The 12,222-nt window shown below is 38.8% G+C and overlaps 1 protein-coding gene across 12 annotated transcripts in view; it reads left to right on the top strand.

Annotated features, from left to right (window-relative positions):
• NRXN3 (neurexin 3) overlaps positions 1-12,222 on the top strand; it is a 1,671,444-nt gene that overhangs the window by 1,588,887 nt on the left and 70,335 nt on the right. The window lies entirely within an intron of this gene.

Genomic DNA, 12,222 nt, shown 5'->3' on the forward strand with positions numbered 1-12,222 from the left:
ATACTGACTTTCCTTGAGTTTTGCTAATAGGCCATGTTACCGCCCCCTAATAAAGGGCCTCTTTGCACATTCTCTTTACCCCACGTGGGATCCTCTTTCCCCCTGCCCCCCTCTTTACCCCTCTGGAATCCTCTTTCCTCCCTGCCATTCTTGCCTATTTATTTCCTCTTATTCTTCAAGTCTCAGTTCCTTTTTACTCAAGAAATGCTTCCCCAAGTCCCCTGACTGGATCTAATTTCCTGCTTATATTCTCTGTAACACCATGTACTTCTCTTTGACAGCAGTACAGGAGGAGTGCTATAATCATTGATATATTGTATAATTATTTGAATAGTGTTGGTTTCCTTCTAGTAACATCATCACAAATGCCATAATCATTAAATCAGCCAGCATCATTTGGGGTGCTTACCATGTGCCTTACTCTATTCTAAGTATTTTATATGTATTAACTAATTTGATTCCCGTGACATTCCCCATTATACAGATGATGAAACTGAGGGATAGAAAAGTAATTCACCTGAGGTTACACAGCTTGTGTTTGATGAAGTTAGAATGTGAATGCAGGCAGGCTGGGTGCAGAATCTATGCTCTTTAAACACTGTATTTCTGCTGAGCCATAAGTTCAAGTCCTAACACACAGTTTTTGCTCAATAAATATTTGTTGAAAGTATGAATGGATATATTAATAAAATGGATAAGTAAAAAAATGAAAACTCAATATATACTTAACTCTTAACTGGAAGCAACTGGGTATGGCACAAAAGGACCATGATAAACCAACCCTTCATAGACAGGAGTACATTCTAGAGAAGAATTGGAGGAAAAAACCCTGGAGCATTTTATGTGATTTGTCATTAAAATCTTGCAAGATGTCAACCAAAGAGATTAGTTTAGTGGTCTATGTGTCCTTTATTGTGACCTTTGCTGATATGGACTTTTGAGTTTTTCAGGGTCTATAATCCCATAGGCTGATGTTTATAATCTTGGGTTCTTATGCGGTATTCGCTAAGGGTTTCCAATACATGAGACAGCCCTTAAAAACTTTGAAACAAAAAGAGCTAGTCAATGGTGGTATCATCCAGGGCTCTGCTAGGCTGACTGTCTTACCCAAAAAGCAAATCACTCTCCCCTTTCTCATCTCTATACAATAAAGTACTTCCCATCTTTGTATTTTCATGCACTGACATTTCTCCATGAGTATGAGAAGGCATCCAGATAAAACGAGGTGGAAAATTGGTTGAAACTAGTTTTAGCACCTTAGACATTTCATTATCAGAAATCCGTATTGAACTCCCTTTGTATCACCAGACTGTGATAAAAACATAGTCTCTTCATGGACTTGCCTTCACATACCCTGTGCTGGGAGATCAGGTGGAAAAATATACCCAACTGTCATTATTTCTATGTGAATAAGAGGGCATATGTGGTTTCTCTATCAGTGTTATACTATTATCAATTGTATCTCAAGCATTGCTAACTGGATGACTGATTCTTCAATTTTACTACATAGCCTTTGCTCTCTGGGTTTGTTATAGGATAAATGAGGGAAATATGTGAAGGAAGCATTTGGTGATGGTGTGAGAAGGGTGGTTTGTGACTCATGATATTGGGATGATGAATTCAGTATGTACTGTGTGTGTATGTGTATGTGAATTCAGTATGTAGTGTGTGTGTGTGTGTGTGTGTGTGTGTGTGTGTGTGTGTGTGTGTATAATGAGTTAGTTTGTTTTTCCCACTATTGAAATTGTTGAAAGGAGTAGTGACTTAGGTACTTGATTTCTCTGCTCCTGGATTTACTAATAAAGGAGGAGTGTAGAATAAAGAGTAAGGAGACATTGGTCTTGGGTGGTAATAAGTGTATAATTCTGTGATCTATTCGTGTCACAACAAGTGCAAATTTACATTTAGTTGGCATTTGCATAAGATCGTGCATAGTACTGTTTCATATCAAATATCACTAGAGGGTATTTAATACATAAAACAATGAAATTGATGTTTATGTATAGGTACTCATACTAGAGTTGAATGTTCTGACTCAACTTAGATGGAAAAAGAGAGATCCTGAATCTAGGACAACTCTAAGCATCCTGGACAACCTCCACAAACATAGCAAACTCATGATCAGTTAATAATTGATCATAATTATTTTCGGTCATCAATTTCAAGTTAGGTGAGTAGGATATAGATTTGGGGATGATTTTTCATGCCAGATAAAGATTGGATTATTCAGAGGTGCCCTGGTGGCTCAGTCACCTAAGTGTCTGGCTCTTGATTTTGGCTTAGGTCATGATCACGTTATGATATTGAGCCCTGTGTCAGACTCCACGCTCAGCATGGAGCCTGCTTAAGATTCTCTGTCTCTCTGCCCCACCCCTGCTCATTCTTTCTATCTCGAAAGAAAGAAAGAAAGAAAGAAAGAAAGAAAGAAAGAAAGAAAGAAAGAAAGAAAGAAAGAAAAGAAAAGAAAGAAAGAAGGGAGGGAAGAAGGAAGGAAAGGAGGGGGGAAGGAAGGAAGAAAAAGAAAGAAAGAAAGATTGATTATTCATAGGGAAAGCTATTCAAAGTAAGAAGCATAAGACTAAATTCAAAGTTCTTCCCAGAGAATAAGGTTACTATGAATGAGACAAAAAGCTAGACAAGTGTCTGGACTAGAGCACTGGGATCTAAGTGAGATAAACCAGAAGAAAACCCAGTAGGAATTGAATGAGAAAGCCATGTTCACGTATCAGCTGGACTTCAGAGCAGGATTCAGGGGTTCACATACCACCCCAGGTGGGAAATAGAGGGGTGGGGGATGGGGTGAAAAAAAGAAGGGGCAGTTGGGCACCAACGGACCAATTACACATTCTGGTCAACTCTTTAAAGGGATCCCATAGTAAAAGAGTCAGTGAAAAGGCTAAGTTTGGAAGTTCTGTCTGATTCTAGGCACAATGATTCTGTGTATATGACAGCCACAAATTAGATTATTTCCAGATTCTAACTGCTCATCAGTAGACAGCAAACAATGCACACCTATCACTTGCTCCATAACTGGTGATGCTAGGTCATCATTGGAACCCCAGGTCCTAGTACAGAGCCTAGCAAAAAGCAGGTGCTTCATAAACGATTAAGGAGTGAATGGATGAGGGATGAAATAAATGTGAATGGATGAATAAATAGCAAAATGTTTGGGCAGATAGAGTGGGACTGTGGCAGGCAAGGGCTGACATCCTTCAAGGACCAACTCATAATGCCACATTTTCACTACAGCTTTCACTGAATTCGTTACTTCTCTCCTTTGTTCCTATGGTGATTTATTTGTTCTGCTTTAATAGCATTTATCAGTCATATTGTAATTACATTGCACAAATCTCCCTCTTTCCCAGACTATGAAATCCTTGACCATAAGGATTATTATTTTGTACCTACACTGCTGCACATAGTATCTGGCACAGATGAGGCACTCAGTAAATAATAACCAAATTGAGTCTGTACAGTTTGTAAGGTACCCATTTGATTTGCAAACCGTGCTTCGCTCATCTAAATAAGGTCACACAGCTTTGTAATCATGTGACAGTCACATTGCAAAATCAGAGTGGTAACCTCTCCAGTATCAGGATTTCTTCTTCCAATCAATCTTCCAGGTTCTTTTTGAGCAAGGTTATCTTTTCCTTTACCTCTTGGGAATCATATATTGGAGGAAGTTGTCGATCTGTGCTATTCTAGATTGCCCCATGGTTCATGTACTTCTCTGATGAAGAGACATGAGATCTGTGTATAGAATTACACTGTGTTAAAGGACCCTCAGCACAGACACAGATGCTGGGACCACACTGAGAAAACAAAGAATGTGGTCCAAAGCTAAGAGAGACAGGGCAAGGAAAGCATAAAGGGTGTGAAGAAGGGAGCTCCGCTCTTCTTCCCAATGTACTAGGGATTCCAGAAGTGGCATCACTTTGTACTCCAGTAGTGACATTTTAATTTATAAGCTAAGAATGCACTGATCGCCAACTGCAAAAATTGATTTGGTTGTTCATCTGATTCAACTCATGTCAGAGTTTGAAAGTAATTATGATAGTGGAGCTGATAGTCAGGCAATTACATTGTGTTCTCTTGCTTCCCAGCTCCTTCTCCCTGTTGTTTCCTCCCCATCCCTCCACCTCCAAGGCATTCTTGTGGGAAAACAATGTAGGCACCAGACAAGAGAGTAATCTTTGGAGAAGTGGTATGTGGAGTCCTACAGCACAGGTTACAATAAATAGCATGTTGTCTGGACTACTCCTTTATCTTAATCTAATTTTTGTGACTCTCCTATGAAATTTAACCAGATAAAAGATACAGACTATTTTGACTCCTTCTTGAAAATATGAAGTCGTGAACCACAAAATATGTACTACAAAATAGTTACTGTTCCTGACTTGAACTTGAGTTGTGTTCACCTTACCAACAGATACAGGTTGTCTTTCTAAAAAGATTTCCTCAAATCATAATGTCAACAGGAACTTGGGGAAAAGAGAGATTTAGGCAAGGTTGAAATCCAGGGCTGTGTTGGGGAATAGATTTTCTGGGAGATTGAAAATAGGCCTTGAAATAGTGGTGCAAAAAAAAAAAAAAAACAGAACAAAGTATAGAAAGAAAGAAGATTTTTTGCTGGAAACAATCTCTGGAATGTACCCCTAAAATAGTGTAGAAGATGGAGTTGAAGAGTATATCACAAGGCAAAAATTACTTTTTAGACGGATGAAGAGATTGATGGATGGACATGGATTCCTTGATCTATTTCTATTTTAAAGGATATTTTTTTATTTGCAAACCGAAAAATTCAATGTTTTTGACCTAGCAGAGTGGGATTTTTTTATCCAGAGCTAGTAAAATCAGAATTTGAGGATAGAGAGTCTACTCTTTCCAGAAAACATTGGGATATCTAAATTATTTGAAAATGTTTTTCTCTTGGCAATATAGAAAAATACTTTAAAAGATTTTATACAAAAGGCTTTAAAAGATTTTATACCAAGGTTGATGGTATTCGGAATCATATTTCTCTTCCAAGGGAAATTGTGGCTTAATAATTCACTATGACTACCTTAAGGTTTAAAAAAAAATGAGAATTTCCCTCAAAAACTACCCTATCCCAGATCCAGGTTTTACTATATACACTCGCTTAGCTTATTTGTAAGCCTCGCTTCTACTGTCTGTTGCACTGCAATTTGGCACAAATAACCTTTTAATGAGTAAGCATTCTGTACATAGCAAATGTGTCAGCTAAGGTTGACAGAACTGATGTTAAGACTGGTGGTGTAGAACATGCCGTTGGCCTGTGGCTCTACTAACCTGCAGGAAAATGTTAGGGAACAAACTAGATATATCCCCCAAATATTTCAACTGCAGTTTATGTTACATTAAATAACAGAGAGGCATTCTACATTATTTGTAGACCATCTATTTAAAAAAAATTAAAAAAAGAGTGTGGGAAGAGACCCAAAACATAGATGTGTAGACTCTCAGGTCTATATAGAGTTGATACCCATTCTCAGGTGTCTAGTTCAAACTACAAATTCAGTTGTTTATACATTTTTATCTAGTGATATTAACATTACTCCTGAGCCTCATAAGGTCCACATCAGTATCGTAGATTTGCTGAGGGTTTAAAACCCTTTTATACTCTTCTTGAGCTTCCTCTCCTGTCTATGACCACAGCTTACTGGTTAAGAGAAAGAGCTTGGAATCAGACAGAATTGGATCAGAATTATAGCTTTGCAACTTATTATCTACATTCTTCAGTCTCTCAGAACCTCAGTTTCCTCCTCTGCAAAATAGAAAGAGTAAAATGGGCTCCACAAGGGGAGGATTAAATGGAACAGAATGCTAACTTGGCACAGTGCTTAACACACAGTACTTAATAAATGGTGTGCAATTGTTACTGCTTCGTTACTGTGGTTGCTTTAAATTTACCTTTCTACCCTTTCTTCTGTAGAGAGACTATAGCTTGTCTCTAAGTCTTTGAAAATGTCAGATTCTCTTCTGTTTGGGCTTTGGGGCTTCTTTTTGTTTTAATCATATAACCTCTGGCTACATCCTCCACTATGGCAGCAGATGACTGAAAAGTCTCTCCCTGTGGATTCTGAGTCCTTTTTTGGCCTATCTCACTAGCTTCCTGATTGATATTCACCCATCATTCCTGAAGCTGTCTATCCTGAGCTGTTGGTCTAGAGTAGACTAGAATATCTAGTTTTCAACTCATTTCTCAGTGAGGCAACACCATGGACAACACACATTCCTTGGGCCTCCATAATTTTAAATGTTATCTCTCCTTATACCATCCCCCTAAGGGAGTCTACAATTTTATACTCCTACTCTCTTCTAGAAAAGAATGCATGCTGAAGGCCAAATACATACCTCTGGCCTTTGGGGAAAAACCAAACAATTCATGAACACTTTTTGAGGGTAATTATTTCTTTGTTGTTTCCTTGCTATTCATTTTAAGAAAGCAGCTCTTAGTTTGTATACCATCTTCAAATCTATATGGATTCATTGTTTAATAATCACAAAATCTCTACTATGTGTGTTGAACTGGGTCCAATACAAGCTCAATTTGGAACACTCAAGAGATAGAAAGTTCCATCAAATTAATATCCTGACCAACAAAAAAGTCTTTATTTAAATGCAGGGGCGCCTGGGTGGCGCAGTCGGTTAAGCGTCCGACTTCAGCCAGGTCACGATCTCGCGGTCCGTGAGTTCGAGCCCCGCGTCGGGCTCTGGGCTGATGGCTCAGAGCCTGGAGCCTGTTTCCGATTCTGTGTCTCCCTCTCTCTCTGCCCCTCCCCCGTTCATGCTCTGTCTTTCTCTGTCCCAAAAATAAATAAAAACGTTGAAAAAAAAAAGATTTTTAAATGTAGGGGATGCAGATGTTTCAAGTGCACATGATTCATCTTTTCTATCTTAGAAAGCTATCATTAGGGTCCCTGGACTTCATTTCAAGTTCTTGCCTGACTAGGGGTCTTTTCAGTGCCCCAAAATGTGGAGATGTAGTAAATTGAGCTGCATCTGTATCATCTACCAACTCAAAAACCCTGTGGAGAGTATTTCTTTTAGACAGTCTCTCTAACAATACCTTGACTTTTGTGTAAAGTGCATCTCTCTCTCTCTCTTTAAATTCAAGCACATTTTTAGGGTTCCTGAGTGGCTCAGTCGGTTGAGTGTCCAACTCTTGATTTCGGCTCAGGTTGTGATCTCACGGTTCGTGGGTTTGAGCCCTGCGTGGGGCTCTGTGCTGACAAAGTGGAGCTTGCTTGGGATTCTCTCTCCGTCTTTCTCTGCCCCTCCCCCACTCGTGCTCTCTCTCAAAATAAATAAATATAAATAAATAATAAATAAATAAAGCACATTGAAGCTTCTGGTTCAAAAGATAAATTTCTTTTTTCAAAAAATAATTGATGAAACTCTTAAAACTGAATGAAGTTCTGATTCTGTTTTGCAAATTAACCCCATGGCTTTAGGGGTTAGTATAATTTTGTTAGATGCTAAAAAGTTCTTTCTCTTGATTCTCGATGTTCAGTTTTTCTGCCTACCCATTTATTTATTTAATTGCTGAATGCTAGCCAAACTGTATACCGTAGGTTGGTTGATCTCATTCAAATGGCCAGCCTGTAACTAAGGAAAGAAAAATACATTTGGGGGGGGGGGGTGTTGTTGTTGTTTAATTTTTTTTTAGGGTGGTGGGAGAAAATGAGTTGGGGAGGGGCAGGGAGAGAGGGAGACACAGAATCTGAAGCAGGCTTCAGGCTCTGAGCTATCAGCACAGAGCCCAACATGGGGCTCAAACTCATGAACTGCAAGATCATGACCTGAGCCAAAGTCAGACCCTTAACCGACTAAGCCACCCAGGTACCCCAGGAAGACTACATTTTGTGAAGAATGGGTATGAAATAGAGAAGTTAGTGGCGATGTGATACAGGAGAAAGAGTGGGACCAAAATGCATGGTAATTCATATGATATGTTGAAGGGCAGAAGGAGCCAGGAAAGGAAGAGAGTGGGCTGATAACCGTCACTATCCAACAGAATCTGATTCCAGCACCCACCCCTTTGTTCATGCTCCATGAAAATATAGGCCAGAATAATTCACGCTCTCAGTCTTCTCTGGATACCAGGCTTCCAGCTCCCTGATCCGTGGTTCCCTCACAATATTCTATGGATATTAGAAAAAGCTGCATTTCACTTGATCCAGTTCACTTTTTTAGTCCGGATCAAGGACACAGTAAAGTTCAGCAAGGACTGATATTTATTGGCCTTTCGTGTGACTCAAAATACAGATTGAATCCACTGCTATGGAAGCAGCTTTCCACACAAATCCAATCCCCATGCCCTTACCCCCACACGGGAGCTAATGTTCAAATGCTCATGTTGCTGATAGCAAAAGTCCAAGATCATTCATGTTGTTTTACTGGGGCTACTCATTAAAAGATATTACTTGTCTCTTCTGCGGGTGGGAAGGTGGTGACAAAAAAGTCTCCATGAGTGTTCTACATAGTTTTGTTCTCTGCTGCTTCACATGCTTTGAAGTAATATGATCTCTATTTTACCTGCCTTGTTGCAGGTGAAGGGTCTTGAAAACATGTCCATTGCATAAAAACAAACCTGCCTCTTTGTACACTTGAAATTAATATAACATTATATGTCAATTATGCCTCAAAAAAAAAGGACAAACCTGCCTTATTCATCACCACTGATAACATAACTTTTGGACTCCCTCCACAGCTTGCAAACTCTTCTGTCTCTTGAAAACATCATGCGCTGTGCTATAAGTAATAAGTGTGTTTTTATTCCCTGAAGTATGTATTTTAAACAAGTTGCCACTTAAAGAAAAAGCTCACAGAAGGTTTAATAACAAGTTGACTGAAATTTAGAAGATATGAAGTACCCCTCTCTCTTCTCTCTGGTAGCCATGAGCCAGATTCCTAAGCCATTAACCTTTGTTACTCTTTCTCATATCGTCATGGAGTAAAAATAGTTGATGGAGACCAGGAGACTTGTTTTGTCTCCTCTGTGTCACAACTAAGCCTATGACCTCTGACTAGTCCTGATAGGACTCTGCATCATATGTAAAGAGTACTCTGAGTAAAGTCCCTATAGGAATGAAAAGCATGATCATCATAATGCTTTGAAGATTTTTAGAACAATTTCATCCATTTGATGGAGCTAGTGTATGGAATCCATGATAAATGATATTCAAGTTTATTTACTCCATCATGCACTGAAGTCTTTGGGGGCATTAAAAAATGAATGAATGACAGATTTGGTAATATGGTAGTGATTTTCATCATCTCTTGCATTATAGCTCTAAAATATTAATCAACAAATGATTGTCCTGAAACTTTTAGCCAACAGCATTACAGCTTCCAAGATATTGCCTAGGAATGCTAAAGAGCTATTATGTAATCTCATAAATTACATGAGATTACAACATATGGAGAAGAAAAAACTGAATCCAATTAAACCTAGTAGAAAAGCCACAGGACATAATTATCTAAATTTGGATTTTTTTCTAAGATTTATTCCCTTATGTGATAGGACACTAGCAGGAGGTCTACTATGACCCAAAGAGATAAGGACTTTGGCCACATGCATAGGACAGCATTTGGACCCAGAAGCTCCTCCTTGAAGTGTCCCCATTAAGTCTCCATGGGGTGTCCAATGTTCACTCTCTCACAGACCAGTGGAGATGAGGGGATTTGTCTTCTCCAAGCAAAGTCCCTCTGCTGAGAATTGGAGCAAGGAGACACATTGCCATTTGCCTATCTTTCAGAAAAACCACTGCTGTGATAGCGTCAATGTCCCGAGAGCCTTGCCTTGATGGAAGTGTGTTTTTAATGATATGATTTTGGTATCCAGCCCTCTGTGGATAGCTTGGCATATGTCTTGTTATATTTAAACAGCACTGACTGAGAAAGTGGATGTTAATTGGCTGTTAGTGACTAGGTTGCAGGTCTTTGTTACCCAGCCTTTCAGCTAACTGATCATTAACTAGGAGGAAATGTTTGACCCAGAAGGTCATTACTGTTATTAAGTGGGAAAAGAAACTAAAATGCTCCAAATTACTTTTTTATGAATCAGATGAGGATTGAAAAAAAAAAAGAATGGTAGAAAAAAGAAAAAGGCTTGTGTTACATAGAGTCAGTATTCATAGCCCTCTTTTCCTCTCCCTTAAAGATCAAATTGTAATGTTTATGGGAGGAAGGCTGTATTTGCAAATTCTCATTGCTTTATTCTCCAGAACTTCACTATTTTGACATTCACTAAAAAAGAGAAATTTCAAAGCATTCTTTAACTCCATCCAGAGAATGTAATTCCCAAAATTTTCAAAGCAAGTCATTTTGTCCAGATGCCACATAGCTTCTTTAACAGGCCTTGTATAATTTTTTCAAAATAAATAAATAAAGATGTGATTAAAAGTAATGTTATTACATATATCTGTTTTCAAAGTTTATTTATTTGTTTTGAGGACTTGAACTCGCGGGGCTCAAACACCTGGGCTCAAACTCGCGAATCATGAGATCATGACCTGGGCCGAAATCAAGAGTCAGACACTTAACCAACTAAACCATCCAGGCACTCCCTAACATACTTCTTTTTATGTAAAATCATAATGCTATTATATGTGTCTTTAGAAGTTCCTTTATCATAAACTAGTTGTGTTTTCCCGAATTTGCTGATTAGGCCTTAGGACTCACTGTATACAGGAAGTATGAATCCTACGTGTCTTCTGGACTCAATCTATGACCTTTGTGATTTTGCCTCTTTGGTGATCTCATTACCCTTATAATGCAAAAAGAAAAGAAAAATGGTTTGACGGGGTACTGTGAGTCTTGGCAATTAAAACTTCACATCAAAATTGTCTCCCGAGAGAAAATATTACTCTCCCTTTTAATAAAAGGATACAATTAAACCCTCCCTCAAACCTCTCTCCTTCAGATGTGTTAATGTCTGATGTAAAAGATGGAGGTGGATTCTTGTTTAGTTGAAAAATGGAAGCAAAAGCCAAAAACATTTTTACCCATAAATTGGTTTATGAATATTAAATATCCCAACCTTGATGCTGACTAATTAAAATAAGAAACTGGAAGGTATGGTGTTCTCTGTGCTTATTACTCTGTTGTTTTAGTCCTGGGTTTAGGTCAATGCCCTTAGCTTTATTGTCTTCTCTTTCTTTGGTTGCACGATGCCGTAAGGTTTGGAAATGCCTGTGTCTTACCTGTGGAGGTTCATGGGTTTACCTTTCACCTCTGAAAACTATAGAAAGTAATTGAGCTGTTTGGAAATCTCTCTAAATTGGGCCTAATAGTACTGGGTTTATTTTTCACATCTTTTCATTTTTCTTCCAAAGATTAGGACTAGACTTTAGAAGGCTCTTTTAGCTACTTTAAAAAGGAAAGTGTATCCTTGAACCAAATAGGACTGAAGGCTGCCCATGTTTGAAGGCAAGAGCATCTGATCTCCAAAGAATCAGAAAATCTCTTCTCTAGTTGTATTTGTAGGTACTTTTTGTTGTGCTGCTTTTTTTTTTTAAATAGGTAAAGCTCAGATGAGCGCAGCATGGCCCAGATGGTGTTTAAAGCTACCCAAGTTTCTTTTATGTAACTTTTTCTTCCTAAAGTGTGTTCCAGCTGGGAATCTATGGGGCCGTTAAAACTTTGTCCCTTTTATGTTTTTGTTATTCTCACGCACATGCGCACACACACATGCGCACATGCACACATGCACACACACAGGCATAAACATGACCATTCCCAATGTATGGCATTTAATCGCCTCCAACAGGGTGGGAAGTAACTCTGCAGGGCTTTATTAACTGTCTCCCAGGCTAAACATTTTCTTCAGTTGGAAGACAGAAAAACCCAGCGGGATAAATTTCCAAACAGGAGTAAAATGCTTACCCACAGATAGGAATTATTTGTAAGGCTTTGTGGAGGCCTTACTTACGAAGAGGTACAGACAGGCGTTCCATTCATCTCTGGAGTGTCTATAGGAATGTCCTCATTCAGTGGAGTGTCCCCAGCAGTGAAAATTAGCTTGACCTAACAGTGCTTTTAAGTGCTTGGAATGTGCATTCCTCCTGGGATTAAACAAATAACGTGTACTGGCATTTGTGTAAAAAGATCGTCATGCTGGTACAGGATTAGTGCATATTTGATTTGGTTTGTGTGTCAGGTAACAAGGGTAAGTTTCCCTGGAGCCATCAACATCTC

The sequence above is a fragment of the Felis catus genome, chromosome B3, assembly GCF_018350175.1.
Source record: "Felis catus isolate Fca126 chromosome B3, F.catus_Fca126_mat1.0, whole genome shotgun sequence".
Lineage (NCBI taxonomy): Eukaryota > Metazoa > Chordata > Mammalia > Carnivora > Felidae > Felis > Felis catus.